At 26.9% G+C, this 23,361-nt stretch overlaps 1 protein-coding gene and 1 long non-coding RNA gene across 3 annotated transcripts in view; one reads left to right on the top strand and one right to left on the bottom strand.

Annotated features, from left to right (window-relative positions):
* Positions 1-4,237, bottom strand: part of LOC142330151 (peroxidase-like) — a 310,626-nt gene extending 306,389 nt beyond the window's left edge. The window contains exon 1 of one of the 2 annotated variants that reach the window (XM_075375255.1): positions 4,160-4,237. The gene's annotated coding sequence lies outside the window, so the exon portion shown is untranslated. The remainder of the gene's footprint in view (positions 1-4,159) is intronic. The other variant, XM_075375254.1, reaches the window with a different exon arrangement.
* LOC142330152 (uncharacterized) overlaps positions 1-23,361 on the top strand; it is a 345,036-nt gene that overhangs the window by 201,917 nt on the left and 119,758 nt on the right. Inside the window, exon 4 of the long non-coding RNA XR_012757703.1 lies at positions 21,482-21,620. This is a non-coding gene — a long non-coding RNA (uncharacterized LOC142330152). The remainder of the gene's footprint in view (positions 1-21,481; positions 21,621-23,361) is intronic.

Below are 23,361 nucleotides of genomic sequence, written 5' to 3'. Positions count from 1 at the left end.
TTAATACGTATACCTATTTAACACCAGCAAGTTTTGAATTTATTGTGATACAAAATACAACATAATTTAGATTAATTACGGTTATTTATTGGATAATATGAATTAATATAAGTATAAACAATATATAAGTATATACAATATATAAGTATAAAAATTCATTTATTGATTTATGTAAAAAAAAAAGATGGAAGGCTAACTCGTTTTTATTTTTTTAAATAGTTTAGTTACTATAATAACAAGCAAATTATTATAAAATTTGACAATAAAATTACATTAATAATTAAAATTTTTATACATTAATAGTTTAGCGTCTAAATAAGTTTTTTTTAATCGAATTTTCGAAGAAAATTACGGTATTACTTTCGGTCACATGGTTGGAGTAGGGGGATAAAATGAATTTTCTTTACGTTTTGAGATAGAGGCGTAAGAAAATACCATTGACTTAAAATGGGACTTTTACTCAGGTACAACCCGATTTTGTTATAATGGAATTTTCAAAAAATTTGTACCTCTTTTCATTTCCTTTTACCTCAATTTCGTTGTTTGTTATACGAATCTTGTTCATGCTAATGTAAATTGTAAAGAAAGTGATTAAAAATAAGATTTTTAAAAATAATTGATTTATTAAACGTCTTGCGAAGATAAAAGGTTGTATTTTTATTCTAATTTTTTGAAGAACAAATTAAGTTAAATTATGATTTCATTTAAACATGAGATTAAAAAAAAAAAAAAATAAGAATATCATTGCCAATTTTTTGTTTATATTATGACAGAATTTGTTATGGAAAATAAGCTTTTTTCTTCGGATCTTAAAAGTTTAAATTAACAGTTAATATAATCAACCTTACCAGCACGGTGATATGTACACTAGATCTTTCGGCTTACTTGGAAGCCATCATCAGGAGTTAAAATTAATATATTTAAAGTCAAAAGTTTAAAAAATCAGTTAAAAGTAAAAAAATTAAAAACAGCCATGACTTCATGACTGTTCCGATCATACTCGAGTATACTAGTAGGACCGAGTTGACTGTTTTTAAATTTTAACTATGATATTTTAAACTTTTGACTTTAAGTGTATTAATTTTAATTCCTGATGATGTCTTCCCAGTAAGCCGAAAGATCTAGTGTACATATCAACGTGCTGGTAAGGTGGATTATATTAATTGTTAATTTATTCATTTAACATATCAGCGATACAATGTTTGAGAAATTAAATCTTAAGGTTTGTACAAAAAAATTATTTTTGATTTATCCAGAATATATTTATAGTTAATTAGTTCATGAAATATTAATAATATAAAAAGATTATGTAGCGTTTTAAAATAAGACTGCCTGACATTATATATCTGAAACTAACGCATGAAAATGTGTTGCTTACTTAATTTCTACATTCTATTTGTGTAAGTTACGACACGAATTTCTGATGTTTTGGGTGATGATCCGTTTCTGAAATTTATTTATTCTTTGAGAAATGTTGAAAATGAAAAATAATCTAATTTTTGAATCAATTGGAATTTATATGAGTTTTAATTAATATTTTGTTAACTTTCATAACTATGGTGATTCCTTTCACTCCCACGTTAATTAGTTATGGTATTATATATGTACTTTTATACTTTATGTATTTAGTTTTTTTTTTTTTTTTTAATATCTATATCTTACGTAATTTACTTTTTTCTTTTAAAGGATGTATTTTTATGTCAGTTTTATTTTGTTAATGCTAGGTAAATTTTTGTTATTTTATTTTAAAGTAACGTGTGCATCAAAAAGGTGCCAAATTAAATTTAAAATGTACATTTTTTATTTTATTTATCGTTCTTAAATATTTAAAATGTTACTATTTATTATCTAGTTTATTTTGAAAACTTATTCCCCCAAATTTTATTAAAATTTTTCATAGTTGAAGAAGTGCAGTGTTAATTTTTTGTGTTTTTCAGGGGCTAATAACCTTTCTGTTTGACTGTTCGCGGTAAAAAGAAAACAAATAAATGCTTTGTATTTGAAAAAAAAAAAAAAATAAGATAATATTTACGAGGAAAAGTGTAATAGCTGTTGTTTTAATTAATTGAATATGACATGCGAGTTTAAAATAAAATGTTATTTTTTATAAAATATTTTTTTGAAAATGTGCTTTTCGAATGTTTAATTTTTAAACAACCTAAATATATCTCCTTCAAAAAAAATTATTAAGGTCAAAATGTATTTGAAATTTAATAATTATTAACAATTCCTTTATTATGAACCAGTTTTATAAAAAAAAACCACCGGGTTGGTCTAGTGGCAAACTTATCGTCGTAAATCATTTAATTTCGAAGTCGAAATTATCAGATTCATATTGGTTTTATTTGGATTTGAATAATGTGCTCTTTGAATACCGGTGTTCTTTGGTGGTTGGGTTTCAATTAACTATACCTCTTAGGAATGGTCGGCCTGAGTTTGTTCAAGAATATACATTTACCGGTACAGTTACATACACTGATAAGTCTCTCTAATGACTTTAATTTTTGATTCGAATATAAATAAAAGCATTAAAAAAACAAAGTTATAAAATTTTAATTTAAAAAAAGGTTTTTCATACATATTTTTACAAGTTTTATGAATTTATTTTTTTCCTGAAAAATATTTTTTCGCTTAATGTACTTTAATCCTGATTGAAGTGGGTTGATAAAAAAACTACCATTAATCTGGAAAGTTATGAATCTTTTGAATAAAAAAAAAAAAATTATGTCATGTTTTTTTTTTAATTTCTATTATTGTTGTTTAAAATGCTAAGGTTTGATTAACATATAATATTTATTTCCTAGAGGTAAATTGAATCTAATTAAAAGAAAAAAAAAATCAATTATAAAAATTGATACATAATCGTATGATTTGTCAAATTTTAATTGCCGGAGAGAATCACTTTTTATTATTATTTTTCACTTTTAAATATATACTGTTTAATGTTATTTATTAAACAAGGTGAATTATTTTAATTATGATTTAAGTTTAATTTTGAACATAAATTATAAAATACATATTTAAATGAAAAATTAATTGTATAAGTTAATTAAAAATTCATCGTATTAAATCACCCACATATTATAGGTTATTAATTCAAACTTGTAAATTTGTTTGGCTTTATGCCAGGTTTTTAGTTTCCCACTTGTAATCAATAATTTTTAAATAAATTATAAATTCATTTACATTATTATTTAAGTTTTGTTATCTATTAATTTATATTTTCGTAACTATTAAAATGATTTGGTTTTGTTTCATTTTTTATTAATAAAATTAAAATTATTTTAAATATTGTATTGCATTTATTTATTATTATTATTTGAATTTAAATTATAACAAAATTGATGTTTTTTTATTTATTTCATTAGTAAATCCGTCGTTATTTTATAAAAAAAGGGAAAAAATGATTCTATTTTAGTCGAATAATATTACAATTAATTAATTATAATCAATTAATTAATCATTGATTAATTAATCAATGTTTTTTCCAGTAAAAAAAACATTGTTATACATTATTCAGGTGTAAACTTTTATTTGATTTTTTATTTATCAACAAAATAATAAATCCCTGTTTATTTTTTTCGTTTTTTTTAATATTTATAATTTTTATAAGTTATCTTAATAAATGAAATGAAATATCTTACTTTTTTTGCACAAAATACTAAAAATATCTGATTTTATTTCTATTGTTTTTATATATGTGTGTGTGTGTGATATATATATATATATATATATATATATATATATGTGTGTGTGTGTGTGTGTGTGTGTGTGTGTGTGTGTGTACTCAAGTGATTTTATTATAAAGTATTAAGTTGCAATATAGACGTTCTTAAAAAGGTAGTTAAATCATTTATAAAAAATAATAATTTATTAAAATAAAGATATAAATAATTTTTCGAAAAAAATATATTTTAAGCTTTATATTATATATTTTTATGCTTACGTTTGTCGGTCAATATATATTTTTTGTTATAAACATCGTATTCCAGATACGGCACTTTTATAACATTTGTAAAACAAAACACATACTTATTTATATATATTTATGTCGTACACACTCACAGACTTAAAGTATAACACATAAATACTATTTTTTCACTCATAAATTTTTAAATTAATTAAAAAAGTAAGTAGAAATCGTATTATTCCATCCTACCTTGCAATAATATTGATGGGTGTTAGGATTACAAGTAGGAGACGCACTGGCCTCGCTGATATCTAAACCCCTCTGCTTGACTGTGATCTGCTTATATACTGGCAAGTGAAAGTATAATGTTGTCCAAGGTAAGAATAACTGTTGCCCGCGAAAACCCCGCAAACATATCAGTCTATCTATTCCTCCCCTCTTAATCTAATTTCTTTTAGTATATATGTATGCAATTATTATTTTTTAATTCGTATATTTATATGTTTTAGGGTTGATTTTGTTATTATTTTTTTAATTAATTGTGTTCTATTTAAAAAGAAATCATAAAATAGTAATAAATAAGTAAATAAACAAGAATGATTTAATAAAATTAATTTTTTATTTATTTTTATCATAAAAATATCTGCATAATTCGTATTTGCAATTAAAAAAAAGGAAAATTTTGTTAGAAAAGTATAAATATATAATTTAACGTAACTATTTTATATCGTGAAAAAAATTTCTTAAAACTTATTTGTTATAGTTTCGTTAATTTCCGTCTGAATATAATATGTCATGGGGCTTTTTGAAAAATATTAAAGCAGTTACAAAAGTAAGATCTTCGTTTGAATTTAATAAATATAGAATCACGTAAACTGAAGTTATAAAATTTTCAATCGTTTATATGTAGGAATGCGCTACCTATTCATTTATCGATATAATATAGTAATAATATTCCTTTTCAGACAAGACAATAAAATTATTTTCTCGTAACACAATACTTAGGCTTTTAAGAGAGAATTTTTATTATATGATTCCGTTGTCATTCGTAATAAATTACCACTGACTCATTTCAATGACTTTTTCATCGAGTAATCTGAAATAAACGTAATAACAAGAAAGAAAAACGATTTAACAGAAAAAAATTATTACAAAAAACTAATTTTTATTTTTTAAAGTTTGGTTGTACAAATCGTTGCCAAATTGAAAGGAAAAAAACAGTCAACTTAAATTACTAACCGTAATCAATTTAGCGTGCCAAATAAAATAATTAAAAGAAGAAATAATAAAGAATTTCATTTTCAAAGCGGTTTTTAATGGGTTCTTTAATTTTATTTTATTTTAGATTTATTTCTATTCAAAATTTTAGTAGGCTACCAAAAAAAATGAATCATTATGAAAATAACAGTTATTTAACACAAAAGAATTGTAGAGAAAGGATATAAAAACACTTTTACCAAGCGTGAGCAAAGATTCTCTGGTAAACGGGAATGATGTATCACTTTTAATTTTCCTGGAATCATAGCTGTAGAAGGAAATTTGATATACTTTACTGAATTACACCGATCAATCGTTACAAACACAATCGAATTATGTAAGATAATTAAATGAATAAAATTTATTCATTAAAGAAAAAAGAAGAATTTATTTTGCTATAGGAAATTTAATTCAAACCAAATATTTTTTTTCCTAATGTGTCCGTTGCAATCTGTCCAACTAGTGAACAATAAGAAACCCCCTCACTACGGCCCAATGAGATGAGGATAATATGTATGATAATGGGGAAATGAAGTGTTATCTTCTAACAGGCCGAATATTCCTGAGACGTGTGGTTAATTGAACCCCAAACATCAAAGTACACCAGTATCCACTGTCTAGTATTCAAATTCGCAAAATAGCAACTTACTTTTACTAGGGTTTGAACCTCAGAACCTTCGGCTTCGAAAATCAGCTGTTAAACAACTGACTCACGACGACGAGTTAACCACTAAACCAGCCAGCCTGCATTTGGTGGTTTAAACCAAATATGACTTTTAATATTTATCAAATAAATTGTTGCATAACAGCTGACTTTCAAATTCGATAGTTCTAAGGTTCAAATCCTAGTAAAAGTCAATTACCTTTATACGGATTTAAAAACTAGACAGTGAACACCGGTGTACTTTAGTGGTTGGAATTCAATTAACCATACATCTCGGGAATGGTCGGCCTGAATCTGTACAAGACTAAACCTCATTTACATTTAATATATATTATCCTCATCTCATTGAGCCACGGGGGAGTTCTTATTATAACGGTTGTGGTTGAACTGATTGCGAACGAAACACATTAGGAATAATAAGAATGTAGATGTACATTAACGGACACGGAATCTTACTATAGCTCTAGTTTACTAAGAATAAAAATTGTTTTCCACTTTTAAAATATTTTTTGTTCACAAGTCATTTCGGGATTAAATTAATACAGTTTTTACTATACTTATAAAGAATAACGATAATAGAAGTAAAACTAATAATATGAGGTCGTTTAATAAATAAAGAGACTAATGACAACAGCGGAAAAACTATTTAACAGAATAAATTTAAACTGTTTGGGATTCAAGTTGGCATCTTTGATATAGAAAATAACAGTTATTTGAAAAAAAATTCCATTATTATAATCTCTTTTATTTATATCAAAATGTCAGCTTCGCTCGAAGAAACTGTATACAGTAGAACAGCGTGTTGTAATAAGATTTTTATTTTCTAAAGTAGTAAAACCACCGAAATTCACTCGCGAATATTAAAAAGTACGGTAAAATAAAATTAACCGTACAGATTTTTATAAATTGACCGAATAGTTTAAATCGGCCACAACGAGTATCGCCGATTTTCATCATATCGGAAGATTGGTGGATTAGTCTGGCGCTTTGCAAAATCGTTTTAATGATCTTACTCGTAAAGACAGACACATACAAATTTGAAAAAAATGCTGAAATTTATAGTGCGAGTATTGGCACTGTCCATTCCGTTATCATTGATAATTTGAAATACCGCAAATGTGTCGACAATTAAGAGGATTATGGTTGACCGGGTTGGTCTAGTGGTTAACGCGTCTTCCCAAATCAGCTGATTTGGAAGTCGAGAGTTACAGCGTTCAAGTCCTTGTAAAGCCAGATATTTTTACGTGGATTTGAGTACTAGATCGTGGACACCGGTGTTCTTTGGTGGTTGGGTTTCAATTAACCACACATCTCAGGAATGGTCGAACTGAGAATGTACAAGACTAACTTCATTTACACTCATACATATCATCCTCATTCATCCTCTGAAGAATTATCTAAACGGTAGTTGCCGGAGGCTAAACAGGAAAAAGAAAGGAAAGGTTGAGAGACAATCGATTCAATATCACAAATATATGAATTCACGTTCATGCGAAACTTAAAAGACGGTTTTTAGCGGAAGATAATGCTTTTTATTTTCCTGACGTCATAGCTCTACAACTATACTGCAAAAAGGAAAGTACGTAATCAGTTAAAATATGGGGTATGGATTTTTTGCGTTTCTCAATGTTGCATGACACAGGGTTCCCCCAATAAAGAGTGTAATGTTCATTCTTACGTTCGTATGAGATGGCATGTTTGAAGCTTAATAACATAATTTTATGAAACTTTGTACCGAGACTCGTGTATACGGGGCAAGTTTTTGGTAACATTTTAGCATCAATATCTCCAAAAGGGTAGCTAGGTTTTTAGGGTCAATTTTCTCAGACTTTTTCAAACATAACCCCACTTTGTATTAAGCTCGATATATGCATGCATACTTATCTGACCATTTTTTTTAAATTGCTTCAAAATGTCTCCTTCCCCAAAAATCGAAAAAAGCTATATTTTTTCTTTATTGTATATTTTTTAACCGATCTTTTTTTTTATTGGCTTTCTAGACATAATAATAATAATAAAAAAAATAATGCAAGTGATCCAAAAAATTAATACTTTGGGGAGCAATATTGGTGGTGAGGGAACCAAACCATTTTGAATTTGACATTTTTTACAAAGTTTTTGGTTTAAACTTTTAATATTATTAAACATTTTATTAAACGTTACATCATAAATTACCCCTACCCAAAAAAAGAAATCTTAGGTAACCTTGTTCATGTATCATTATTACACGACTGCCCAAAAAGGAGTGTATATTTTTAGAATTATGTAATATATGTATGTATGTATGTATGTTTGTTTATTTGTTTGTTCCATCGTAGCAGCTCAACGGCTAAACCGATTGGAATTCTTAAGTTATCGGCACTGTCGTAGGCTATATATATATATATATATAAATTTTTAAATATTTGATATGGACACCACATGACTTCCTTGTACGCAAAATAAATTATATATACACATTTTTTTAAATAAAAAGTACATAAAATTTTATTTAATTCATAACTTCTGATATTTTTTCATATATTTTATTTAATGTTATTATTGAATTATTATTTATCGTAAAACTTCTTACAATCGGAGGTTAATAATTATTAATAAATCAATATATTTAAATTAAAAAAAAAGAGATGAAGTCTGATTCGAACCGTTGTGCCTTTCCCTTGTAAGATTCAAATATTTTATTTTAAAATTTTATTTCGCTATAACTTTGGAACCAATGAAAATAAGTACCACTTATGATATGAGTATATCGTTGAAAAGCTTTCAATGAGGGCTTATTACTGCAATAAAGAAAAATTCCAAAATCCAAAAGATTTGGATTTTGGGCTTTTTAGACAGTTTCGGTCCAGTCGATTGCAATCAAAAGTGGAGGTGCACAACTAGATGTTACAAGAGTCCTAAATCCAAAATTTCAGTATCCAACAGATAATTGTTTTTATGCGAGATACATTCGTACGTACAGACTTCACGCCGAAACTGGTAAAAATGGATTCAGGGATGGTCAAAATAGATGTTTCCCTTGAAATCTGAAATTTTTCTGATCTCAATACTTGCTTTATATCGTACAAGGATGTAAAAGTTGGAAAAATCTATCAGAAGAATGAGTCGTTTTTGAATAAATATCTCAACGCTTCATTCTGAACGATCCGGAAACCTCATATCTCATACGTGTGAAGTTGTTGTCTGCTAGTGTTTTTCAACGACTGCCCAAAAAGGAATGTTATGTATTTAGGGTGTGTGTATCCCGTAGCATCACAACAGCTGAACCGTTTGTTACCCGCTCGATCTTTAATTATCCTTTATTAAAGGGCAATGATTTCTGGCAGTCGTTTTTATTAATGTTTAGTTTTCCACTATATTAAAATAAGTTACCAATGTCAGGAGAATATTTTATCCTTTTTACTTTCGTGTACGAACTACAAGGAAGTATTGTAATCGCGAAAGGTTTTGTTTTCTGATTTCAGCGGAAATAAATTCAACGGAATTTTTAACATCCCTGAATCCATTTTCACTAGTTTCGGCGTGACGTCTGTACGTGCATATGTATGTATGTACGTACGTACGTATCTCGCATAACTCAAAAACGACTAGCCGTAGAATGTTGATATTTTGGATTTAGGACTGTTGTAATATTTAGTTGTGCACCTTCCATTTTTGTCGACTGAACTAAAAAGGTCAAAAAAGCCGAAAATCCCCAAAAATTAGATTTTGGACTTTTTATTAACTGCAGTAATAAGCTCTCACTGGGCGTTTTTTAACGATATATCATAAGTGGTACTTATTTTCAATGGTTCCACAGTTATAGCCAAATAAAAGTTAAATTAATCAAATATTTGATTCTTGCAAGGGGAAGGCACATTGGTTCGAATCAGACTTCATCTCCTTTTGTTTAATTTAAATATATTGATTTATTAATCTCTGATAGTAAAAATGCTTTTACGATGAATAATAATTTAATAATAAAAAGAAAAAAAAAAGAAAATAATATCAGAAATTTTTAATGAAATAAAATGTTATGTACTTCTAAAAATGTGTATATGTAATTTAATAGGCGTAGAAGGAAGTTATGTAGTGTCCACATTAGATTTTTTTGGAAAATTTGCATGAAAATTTATTGAATGTCAATTGATCAGAATAAAGTTACAACGGCACCGCCATGAGAACTTTCTTTAGAAATTTATAACAAAAAATAAGTATTTTCAAAATTAAGTCCATTTAGGACTTAACATTTTTATCAAAGCTTATTTACAACTTGTTACATTTACGTACCTTTAGTAAAATGGGGATCATATCCCCAATCGTACGACAAGGAATCCTCTGCGAAACTCTTCAAAAATTACACAGGGTTGTAAGAATATTTGTGGCAAGCACATACCATTAATAATTATGAATGATACTCAACACCACTACACCAATAGAAAACAAAATAAAATATTATAATTAGTATAGAAAAAAAGACGATGAAATAGTATAAGAAAAAAGAAAAGTACGCGAAAGAAATTTGAAATTAAGAGTCGAACAGGTAGTGAGCAATACTGACAGCCGAAGTTATTATATACACATTAAGAACTGTAGGGGCACTTAGGTCTAAAACATGCAGTTATTAGGTCCAGTTATTTTTACACGGATTTGAATACTAGATCTTGGATACCGGTGTTCTTTGGTGGTTGGGTTTCAATTAACCACACATCTCAGGAACGGTCGAACTGAGATGTACAAGACTACACTTCATTTACACTCATACATATCATCCTCATTCATCCTCTGAAGAATTATCTAAACGGTAGTTACCGGAGGCTAAACAGGAAAAAGAGAGGTCTAAAACATGCAGTCGATTCAACCTTCTACGTCATCCTCACTGAGGGGTTGGTGTGGCGACCGGAATCGCCACAAGGTGGGTGCTTTCCCCTATCGGGTTGGGATGTGTAGTAGTTTCACTGTCAAGTGATTTGCGTGGCAATTAAGCCGATGTTCGTACTTTGAGCTAAAATGTTGTATTTCCTCCCGAACGGACCGTAATCCTAAATAATTCTTTATCTCATCGTTCCCTGTAAACCAAGGTGTCTCCGTTCCACACCTCGTTAGCCTATTCTGAAACCGTTGTAAGAAGACATTGTTTCTGCTTGAGGTACCCCCATAGTTTAATCCCATAGATATGAAGAGGTTTTAAAATTGTTGAGTATACTAGCAGTTTATTAAACCAAGGACAAACGAGAACGTCTGTCCAACAACCAGAACATTTTCTTGAACTTTATCCAAAATTGCCTTTTCTTCTTTCTTATATGAACTTTCTATGTTAATCGACGATCGAAGTCTAAATTTTAGTATCTCACATTCTCAATTTCTGGAATTAGAATGCTATCAAGATTCTTCCGTGGGAAGTCTCCTCTCTTCATTATAATTGTCACATGATCCGATTTTGTTTCGTTAACGTTTATTCTTCACATACATAATTTTTTTTTAATTTAAAAGTTGAATTAATGACTTAGTTTTTCTTGCACTCATTACTAGTTTTTCGTAAATTATATAGTTTTTAAAAATAATTCTAAATAAAATATAATTAACCTGAATTTTTTTGGATCTAATTTTACCTTTAAAATCGATTTGACTATTTTTTTGAATCTCATTAAAGCTTTCCAATATACTTTTTTAAATCAATTTTATTTATTTATTATTTCATTTATTTAATTAGTTTTATATGTTAATATAGATTTTAATTCCTTTTTTTTATTGTTCATTTTTTATTATGTTACGCTAGTCTGGCCAAGTTTTTTCTTTATTTTTCCTTAATGCTTCCTAATAAATGCTTGGCAATTATTCTTCTTTATCCATGACAAAGCATACTTATTCCTCATATCATCTGTTTAATTTATAATTAATTAATTACTAATTATCTAAGTAAAGTATTTACTTTATGTTTTATTTATAAGTAGAGATATATTCAAGTGATTTTCATTCGTTTTTTGTTGTATATTTGATTTACCAATCTATTTAAAAAGATATGAGGTAAAAATCACATGACTTCCTTGTACGCTTATTAAATTACATTTACACATTCTTTTAAAATGAATAGTACATACAATTTTGTTTAATTAATAACTTGTGATATTTTTCTTATATATATTTTTTTTGTTATTATTAAATTCATCGTAAAACTTTTTTCACAATCAGTGGTTGATAACTATTACTAGATCAATATATTTAAATTTAAAAAAAAAGGAAAAAGGAGATGAATTCGGATTCGAACCGATGTAACTTCCCCTTGTAACATCCAAATATTTCATTAATTAAAATTTTATTTGGCTATAGCTCTGGAACCAATGAAAATAAGTACCACTTATGATATATCGTTGAAAAGCTCTCGATGAGGGCTTATTACCATAGTTAAGAAAAAGCCCAAAATACACTTTTTTTGGATTTTGCGCTTTTTTGGACAGTTTTGGTTTAGTCGATTGCAATTAAAAGGGGAGGTGCACAACTAGATGTTACAAAAGTCCTAAATCCAAAATTTCAACATCTTACGGCTAATCGTTTTTAATTTGTGCGAGATACATACGTACGTACGTACGTATGTACATATACGTACATACAGACGTCACACCGAAACTAGTCAAAATGGATTCAGGGATGGGCAAAATGGATATATCCGTTGAAATCTGTAAACCAAAATATTTCTCGATTACAATACTTCCTTGTACTTAAAAATAAATGTATTAAATTTTTTTTTAACTCTTATCTGGTTCAAGCGTTTTATTGTAAAAAGTTATTTCAATGAAAGTATTTTCTTTTATTTCTCCTTTCTGTACTACCTTCTCTCCTTTTTTCTTTCTCTCTGCTATTATTATTATACTTTTATTAGTTATTCTTATAATATAACTATTATTAATTTTGTAAAATTATAGTTAAAATTTTCTTTATCTATTATTTCTAAATATATATACCTAAACGTTTTTTTCTTATCTTAATTTATAATCAGTTAATTATATTATAATTTTATTTAAATGTTTTTATTCGCAGATTAAAAAGAGTATTTACATACAATTAATCGTATATTTTTCTGGAGGATGCTTGTAGTAACAAAAATAACCGGTTGCACCTTAATTCTCCGTAAATAAAGATAACTAATTAGTTCCTTCAAATTCTTTCTTGCTTTTTCTCTCAATTATTTTTTGTGTGATTTACAAGGTGTGTGTATATATATTCTATTGGTGTATTACTAAAGGTTTTTATTGACATTTGTTTGTAATTTGTTTTTTTGAAGTTAGCTAGATTGGCAATTCATTTTCTTTTAATTTATTTTCTTTAAAATGAAATATTTGATTTTTTATTATTTGATCAGTTACTTTTTACGTTTATTTCTTACAAAGTATTTTAGTTTATTCTTACTTGTTCCTCATTTTCTTTTTTTTTTGTTCAAGTTATTTTTATGTTATTATTTGTAAGCTAAATTATTTACAAATGGATATATTTTCTTTTTATATAATATTTTATAGAATTTTTTTTTTTTTTTAAATTGCCGTTTTATTTTTAAATTTATCCTTTTTTCCCCTTAAGCCTAATTTTATATATAAAGATTACTAAAATATTAAAAAAAAACATTTAAAGATAACTTTAAACTGCGTGCAAGATAAGACTTAAAGGCTGGCTTTCCAATCTTATTTTTGTGTGATAAAGTCGATGAAATGATCGATTTTTCTTCAAAATATATTTAAAAAAATCCAATTCTAAAATTAATTTCCGATTTCTTATCAAAAGACAGGTTTTTATTAAAAATAAAATAAAATTATAAAAATAAAATAGGTTTGTCATTAAAAATAGGTTGTCATATAGAAATATAAAGTATGTTAGTAGTCACTAGAAATATTTAATCTTGTTACGCGCTCATCTGTTATCCTTTCATTATAATGCTGTTAGTCGATGATAAATGGAATCTACTTATATCGCTCCTGCCAATTATAACGAACGTTTAAGTCAAGTGCCTGGAAGAATACAGTAACTCCGAGATCGATAAAATCTTTGATAATAAAGTTATGAGTTTGCTATGTAAGTTATTGGTGCCGGAAATTAAGGAGGCAATATCCTTCCCGAATTTATTATTAAAAAAAAAACTTGAAGCAGGTACTATCGAACTGTAAAATGACAACAATATTTCGAGATCATTAGCGAATTATTCTGATAAAATTTATGAGAATTAGTAGCAAAATAACGTAACAGGTTTATTTTGAAAACCTTTTAAAAGTTTTACAAATCAATTTAAAACATTACGGGATATTCAAGAACGGTTTTTTTCAACATGATAATGGGTGTTACCTATTTTGTTGATTGTATTATAGTATTATTTGAATGGAGGATATTTTACTGTTTTCTTACGACTTCCTTGTACAAAGTAAAGGAAGTATTGTAATTGCGAAAAATGTCGGTTTTCAAATTTCAATGCAAATATCAAATTTGATCATACCTGAATGCATTTTGACTAGTTTTCGGCGTGACTTCTATACGTACATACATATGTACGTATGTATCTCGTATAACTCAAAAAACGATTAGCTCTAGTATGTTAAAATATTGGATTTAAGACTTTTGTAAAATCTAGTTGTGCACCTCCCCTTTTGATTGCAATCGACTGAACCATAAGTGTCCAAAAAAGCCCAAAATTACAAAAAATTGGATTTTTGATTTTTTCTTAACTGCAGTAATAAGCCCTTATTGATAGCTTTTCAACGATATAGGGTAAATGGTACTTATTTTAATTGGTTCCAGAGTTGTACCCAAATAAAATCTTTGTTAATTAAATATTTGGGTCTTACAAAGAAAGACACACCGGTTCGAATCAGACTTCATCTCTTTTCTTTTTTTTAACTTTTATTTTTAACCTTTTTTTAATTTAAATACATCGTTTTATTAATAATTATTAACCCATATTGTAAAAAAAATTACAATTAATAATTATTATAATAACAACAATAAAAATACCTATGAAATCAGAAGTTATTAGTGAAATAAAGTTTTATGTACTTTTAAAAATGTGTATATGCAATTTAATAGGCATTATTACATACGTTTATATGCAGTAGATTTGGTGAAACATCTGATTATTTAATATTAATTGAAAATTATAACTTAGAATCGTATTATTAATTTTATTTAATTATTCCGGAATTTCTGTTTAATTTTATCTACATTAAAGTTAACACAGAGTGACTGAAAAATAGACCCTCACAAGAACAACACATTCCTGAGGCATACATGGCTGATCTTTAATAAATTACAAAAAATTCTTATCTTTTAGTTCATTACTCCTCTGATATTGTCGGACAATATTCTCCCTAAGTCGGTGTTGATCATCATTTCATTTATTTGTTTTTTTGTTGCCAATCATTTAATCGCTCTTTGGTTTGATATAATATCTTAATTTGTGTACACTTTCTCTAGTTTTCAAATTGTCTCTCTCTTTATATTATCATATTTTAATTTTTTTATTCATTCCTTGGTATTAACGTTTTCTTTCTCTTTGTATTTATCATCTTAATCTTTTTATTATTATTTTTTTGTTTGCAATACTTTCTTCCTTTTTTTAATTTAAATATATTGATTTATTAATAATTATTAACCACTGATTGTAAAAACGTTTTTACAATAAATCATAATACAATAATAAAAAAAAAAAAATTAAAAAAATATGAAATGGAATCAGAAGTTATTACTGAAATAACTTTTTATGTACTATTAAAAATTTGTATATGTAATCTAATAGGCGTACAAGGAAGTCATGTGCTGTCCACATCAGATTTTTAAGTTGAAGCTCTTGTTGGAAATTTAACGTTTTGAAATTGATAGGAAGTTCATGGCTGAGTTAATAAATTGGACACTCTCGCCGTGGAGAAGAGATGCGTAATAAGAAAATAAATAATTGAATTCAAAATTCTATAAATTCTTTATTAAATTATTACTTTTTATACGCTAATTAATAATACAAAAGCATTTTTTCCATGGGAATATATAAAAAATCCGATCTAAAAATATTTCTTTAAAATTTGAATCCTGACAATTTTCAAAATTCCTCAATTTTTTTAAAAAAATAATTTTTAATAACAATTATTACTATACACATTTATTTATTAAATAAATTATACGAGTATATAATTACATCAGTTATGAGTGTAAATATTTAAAAAAAAATTTTATTGTTTTTATATATTAAACCATTTTTAGATACAAATTTATATTTAGAAACAAAAAAATAAACAACAGAATTCTATTTTGTTTTTTTTATTAGTAAAATCAAATATAATAATGATATTTATATTCATCATTGTGTATTTTTCAAAAAAATATGTGATTTATTTGCATGATTTTATTTTTTAAAATTTATTATTCTTAAATAATTCCATTTTCCTTGCTGATTTTAACTTATTTTATCAATTAATAAAGGTAAATATAAAAAAATTAGATATATATAGGTAACTAATTACTTATATGAGTGAAATCTTTTCTTTTATATCTGACAACTCCCTGACTTTGCTTTACCATGAAGATAAAAAAAATTAGCTTAAAACATAAGATTTTTTTTCTTAAATTGAACTAAATTGTTTAACTAATGATTTGCTTAATGATAAAAATATGAAGACAGTTCTAAAATTTAATTTTGATTGGTTGTTAAAAATAAATAGATTGTAATTGTAAAATAACGCATGTACTTAAGAAGCTTCGTAAGTCAATCTAAAATAATAGTTACAAGATATTTACGAATGGTTATGACAATACGGTGTCCTATTTTACCATTCATACTTGGGTATTATTTAAGTGAAAGATTTTTTACTTATAAACGATAAATTTAATAAAATTTTAAAATCAATAGAAAACATGAAAATTTCATGTATTAAAATCGTGCATCGTTGTGTAATTTAATAGCAACGATAATTTTGCTACAAATGCATGTTAGGAATTGTGCGTTTTAATATTTCTTTAGGAAAATATTTTTAATACTCGTATTTTAAGTAAATTTTATATAGGGCTACATTTCAGCAACTAATTTTATGTATTAGTACATAAAAATGAACATGTTATGACTGACTGATTCATCAACGCCTAGCAAAACCTATTGAAGATAAATTGATGAAAATTTGTGTACATGTTCTTATTTTTGTGAAAGTGCACACTAAGAAAGGATTTTTTAAAATACCGAGTTTAAAGTGTTAAAATGAAGTAACAAAGAAATTTACTATTTTTTTTTTTTTAATTTTTCGATAACAAATGAAGATATCAACGTGATTTTTGGTGTGTCTAATCGTCATGCGAATATCTAAATATTAATTTGTAGTTTTTTTTTGAAATTCCGAGTTTAAAGGATTAAAATATAATTTTTATTATTTTTTTCAACCCTGGCTAATTTTTTAATTTTTCAGTAACAGATGAAGATATCGAATAGATTTTTGGTGTGTTAAATTTTCATCTGAATATATTATAAGCAATTTTTAGATAGTTTGAAATTCGAACTTGAAACGGGTGAAGAAAGTTAAAACAATTTTGAATAATGATTGCAAATTCACCTCATTTCCGACTATACTAAAGAGATATTCAGTCGATTTAGGGTTGGAAATACTTTTCAGGTAAATTATGAAAACCATTTTCGTGTATTTTTTTAATTTCGATCTTTTAATTGGTGCAACGGTGTACGGCGCGGCAGCTCAACCAACACAGCCACTGTTACTATATATGCGATATGTGTGACGCGACTGGCTGCATCTGCCTTCGCTTACTTCATAAATAACATAAAATAAAGGTAATTAAAAAAAAAAAAAGATGACAAACGAAATACTAGGAAGTGAAAGGTCACTTCCTAGTGGCATTTGACGGGTAACGATTAAAAAACGGTCATAATGCATTTTTACTCGTACTTTGTACGAGTAACCGGTTGGAAGTAGTATTTTTAAGGTACAGACCGGTTGTTTTGAAACCCGCATTCTTAGATCACTTTGCAATGCACCGATAGCTTGTATAAATTGAACAGGCTTTATTATTATTATTATTATTCTCACAATTATGAATTTAATGAAAACAGGGGGTCCAGTGAACAGAGCCGCCCTGACCGACTAAACATCCTCTGACCGCATGCGGAAACGCATATAATCGTATCGCGCGGACGAAGTCGCGACAGGTCTGCTAGTTTATATAAAGGTCTGCTAGAATATATAAATCAACATGTCGTAACTGATTCACAATCAACGCCCAGCAAAAATTACTGAAGATAAATTGATGAAAATATGTATGTTCTTCTTACGGTGTAAGTGCATACTAAAAAGGACTTTTTGAAATTCAAAGTTTAAAGGGTTAAGTTAATGATGTTAAAGAACAATTTAGATTCGGAGTAACAGTACAAGGTGAAAAGATAAAGATGCTACGATTTGCTGATGATATAGTAATTCTAGCCGAGAGTAAAAAGGATTTAGAAGAAACAATGAACGGCATAGATGAAGTCCTACGCAAAAACTATCGCATGAAAATAAACAAGAACAAAACAAAAGTAATGAAATGTAGTAGAAATAACAAAGATGGACCGCTGAATGTGAAAATAGGAGGAGAAAAGATTATGGAGGTAGAAGAATTTTGTTATTTGGGAAGTAAAATTACTAAAGATGGACGAAGCAGGAGCGATATAAAATGCCGAATAGCACAAGCTAAACGAGCCTTCAGTAAGAAATATAATTTGTTTACATCAAAAATGAATTTAAATGTCAGGAAAAGATTTTTGAAAGTGTATTTTTGGAGTGTCGCTTTATATGGAAGTGAAACTTGGACGATCGGAGTATCTGAGAAGAAAAGATTAGAAGCTTTTGAAATGCGGTGCTATAGGAGAATGTTAAAAATCAGACGGGTGGATAAAGTGACAAATTAAGAGGTATTGCGGCAAATAGATGAAGAAAGTAGCATTTGGAAAAATATAGCTAAAAGAAGAGACAGACTTATAGGCCACATACTAAGGCATCCTGGAATAGTCGCTTTAATATTGGAAGGACAGGTAGAAGGGAAAAATTGTGTAGGCAGGCCACGTTTGGAGTATGTAAAACAAATTGTTGGGGATGTAGGATGCAGAGGGTATACTGAAATGAAACGACTAGCACTAGATAGGGAATCTTGGAGAGCTGCATCAAACCAGTCAAATGACTGAAGACAAAAAAATAAAAAAAGGGTTAACTGGAGTAACAATGAAATTTACTATTTTTTTTTAATTTCTCTGTAACGAATGAAGATATCAACTTGATGAAGATTATCAACTTGCAAATATCTAAAAATCAAATCCTAGATTTTTTTGAAATTCCAAATGTAAAGTGAATTTTCGATGTTTTTTTGAAACCCGTCTATTTTTTTTAATTTCTCGGTAACAAGTAAACGTATCGACTTGATTTTTGGTGTGATTAATCTTCATATTAATATCTAAAAACGAATTTTTTATATTTTTTGAAATTCGATCTTGAAAGGGGTGGAAATTTTTTGAAAAATGATTGAACATTTTCCCCATTTCATACTACACTGAACGAGATATTCACCAGATTTGGGTTTGAAAATACTTTTCAGATAGATATCTAAAACCATTTTCACCTTTTTTTTTTAAATTTCAGTTTTTAAAAAGAAAAATTCGCTATATTTAAATTTCTTTAAAAAACGCTGCAATGATGTAAGGCGCGCCGGTTCAACCAATACAACCACTGCTACTGTTACTGTATATGCTACGCGACTGGTTGCACCTCGGGTTACCTGACTAAAAAACATAAAATAAAAACTACTGACCATGACGGAAAATGGAAGTAACCATATGGAGCGGGCGAAGCCGCGACGGCGATGCTGGCAAATAATATCATTTTTAATACAGTAAAAGAAAAAAATGCGTATATGTAATGAACTATATATACTCATAAAATTAATAAACCCAGCATAATGAAGGAATTATTTATTACGACCTCCAATTAATGTCGTGGGCAGTTTCTGTTGCTTAATCCATTGTTATATATAATAATAATAATACTTAATTTTATTACTATACACTTGTGTAATTTTTAAGAATAAAAAGTATAATCTATAAAAAAATAAAAATATAGATTATTAATAATATTTAGCCTAATTATTTATGTAACAAATAACCCGATAATTTTTATTATTATTATTATTATTACAGTTCTATTTTATGAATCACGATTTTTGTTAGCATTTGTTATTATTTGCAGAATAATTTGATATGTTCTTTTTTATTGTTTTGGTAACTTTTAATTATTAAAGAATAAATAAATATAATCAAAAATAGTAGTCCTTAAATACGATTTTATAAATGAGAAATCGGAGATAAGTTTATAGAGAAAAAAAATTTACGATTTCACTGGTTAGTGAGAATCGTAGTAACTCAACCAGTCGATGGTATTTTTTAATTAGTTTAATGGAATTAAAACGTTTTCTAAATGAGTAGAAATATTCATCTAAAAGATCTTTCCGGAAATATGATGTAATGTGTTCATCAGCGGCGTTGTAGGTATAACATATTTAATGATATTTCTCTTGAAGTGATTTTTCGTTTTTATTTAATCCGTATTTTTTTTTTTGTGAACTTTTATATTTTTAAATTTCTTTATTTGTTAAATGTAAATTGTATGATGTGATTAATATTTCTGTATAAGTAATTATTTTTGCTTTCCCGGCTGTATAGCTACACAATATAGTATATAGCGGAAGTTATACTCTATGATTGTTCAGAATTAAATTCTATACAAGTTTTGGTTAAAAGTTTTACGTGTTTATTAAACAAGCTATTGTGCTTCAGACATAAAAAACGGTGTTTTTTACCCAAATTTATTGATTTTTCACTCCAGATTTCTGAAAAACTACAGCAAATACGAATCTGGGACCTACTTTATTAGATTTTTCAGGTCAAAAACCATAAGAAATCACTAACTTTGCCCCTTAACTAACGTCCGAATAAATTCAGTACGATCTCATTTCACTGGGGTACCTGAAATCCGAGCGAAATCTTTCGCTAGCCGTAACTCGCAAATGAAGTATTTTAGGACACGTTTTTATAGCTTTTTCCCATTATTTTCACGATTAGAATAGGTTATGAAAGTCCCGGGAGAACTTCGTGATACATTCTGTATAATTTTAAACAATGTATACGTTGCTAATTCGAATTTGCGTGGAAGAGGAACTTTCGAAGAGGAAGGTTTTCAGATTAAAATCCTAGTAGTTGATTTTATACGGATTTGAATATTAGATAGTGGATAACGGTGTATTTTGGTGGTTGGGATTCAATTAAATATACGTCTCAGGAATGGTCGGCCTGAGTTTGTACAAGACTTCACTTCATTCACTTCATTTACATGTCATATCATGTAAAATATACATATTGTAAAATACTAGTTAAACAGATTGCAACGTACGTATTTGAAAGATAAAATTAAAAAAAATTAAGAAACTTTTAACAAAATATTTATTGTTGATAAAACAAAAATATATATTATTTATTTTTTTCAAAATATTTATTGATTTTTGTAGTTCTTTATTTTTTGAATAAAAATTTATTGTCTTAATTATTATTATTTTTTTCTTTTTTGCTTAGCTTTTCCTGTTAATTAAAAAATTATAAATAATTTTTTTTTGTGTTATAGTTTGACAATGCGGCTGATGTGTTCAATGTTTGCGGCTTAAAAAGAAATAAAAATATTTTTCTTTATATTTGGAATAATGCTGTTTTGGAGAATTTATATTTTCCTTATTGTGAATTACAAACGTATAAAAAAATGAATGGTAAGCAATATTTTTTTAAATCTATTCACAAACACACATAAACATAGTTATGTATAAATTTCAATTGTTTTATGTTTAATCAATTATTACACAATTTATTAGTATAATTTTCTGAAATATTTTAAAATTGAAATAGTCTTCAAAATTTCAAAAATGGTGATATAATTTAATCATAACATTATTCAGATTTCCGTAACAATGGTTTTTACTTGTATTAATTATATAATTACATGATTAATATGAATTATTCTAACTTATTTACAATTTTAACTCTTGCATTAATGTTATTAAGAAAAAAATTTAAATATTTGTTTCATCAGCTATTGTTTTCTATTGTCATTTTATAATCAGCTATCCGGTACATGAGAATTCTTTTGTTGCGTTGTTATCTGTAATAATGTCAGTTAAATAGAGTTTTGTTATTCATTACTGAATAAGGAAATATTACTTTATTTGCATCAATTTAAATTTTATGTTAAATTAACTAGTTCGTATGAAAAAGAATTAAATTTCTAATATTTCTGTTTGTAAATTTACGCTATCATTTAGAACATTTTAAAAACAACACTGATATTTGTTCCACTTCGTTTATTAGATAGATTTACGCGATTAATTTTTTTCGTTGTATAACTTTATATAAACTAAACAATTACATTTATATATTTTAAAAGTAATTCATGACTTATATTTATTCGCGGTAATTAAAGCGGTGAATTTTGATCCTACATTTTTCTACCCATTCTTTGGGAATTCCAATATCTTTTGAAATTATAAGTCTTTAGAAAAGAAGTAACAATTTGAAAAAAAACTTTATCGCATTAACTGCTTCAGAATGGTGGTTTTCCTGTTTCAGTTAAGAAAAAAAGGGTGTTGCACTGATTTTTGAAAATAATATTGTTTTTTTTTTGTTTTATTTCATTTTATGTTAGTACATGTTCTTTTATAATACTGCGAGGTACCGTATATTGTTCCAGTTCTTTTGTTGTTTTCTCTTCCTCTTTTTTTATATAGTTGTCGAGTCGTGACTGCATTAATTGCTTAAAGCTGTTGCTTGTCAACAACCCCACTTTGATACTGTTCACAGGAACCGGAGTTAGAGCCAATAAATGGGGTTTTTAAGTACATTTTCAAGGCTAACTAATACAAAAAAATCCACTCTTTTGACGTACTTACTGCGACAGAGTTTTTTTCAACTTTTTGCGAATCAAACATTAACGGTAAGATTTTTTAATTTTCAAATTAAATAATTTAATTTTTATAAAACAATAAGAAAAATATGTCGACACGATTAGAAAACCTTTATATTAACCAAATTTTTTTAATGTTCGTGATAAAACATTACATTGTTAAATATAATATTAAATGTTTTATTTCGAATAAAAAAAATGTTAAATTGTAGAAATTTCGTAATAGCTCTATCTATCTATCTAGATAGCTCTATCTATCTATCCATATATATATATATATATATATATATATATATATATATATGATATATAAAAATTGAAAAACATTTTTAAAATACTTAAACCGAATGGAGATAGAACAAAAAACATACATTTTAATTTTAGATGTAAGCCTTGAATTTAAAAAAAACAATTTTATATATATATATATATATATATATATATATATATTACTGGTAACATATTTAGGTCAATAAAGTTTTCTCTAAAATGCTTCTTAAGAAAATCAAAAATTGAATTTTTTTCGATAATCCCAACCCTTAATGAATTTTGAA

Source organism: Lycorma delicatula, chromosome 9 (genome assembly GCF_047948215.1).
Source record: "Lycorma delicatula isolate Av1 chromosome 9, ASM4794821v1, whole genome shotgun sequence".
NCBI classification, from domain to species: domain Eukaryota; kingdom Metazoa; phylum Arthropoda; class Insecta; order Hemiptera; family Fulgoridae; genus Lycorma; species Lycorma delicatula.
Note: the sequence above shows the minus strand (reverse complement) of the source record. Positions and strands in the feature narration are given on the sequence as shown.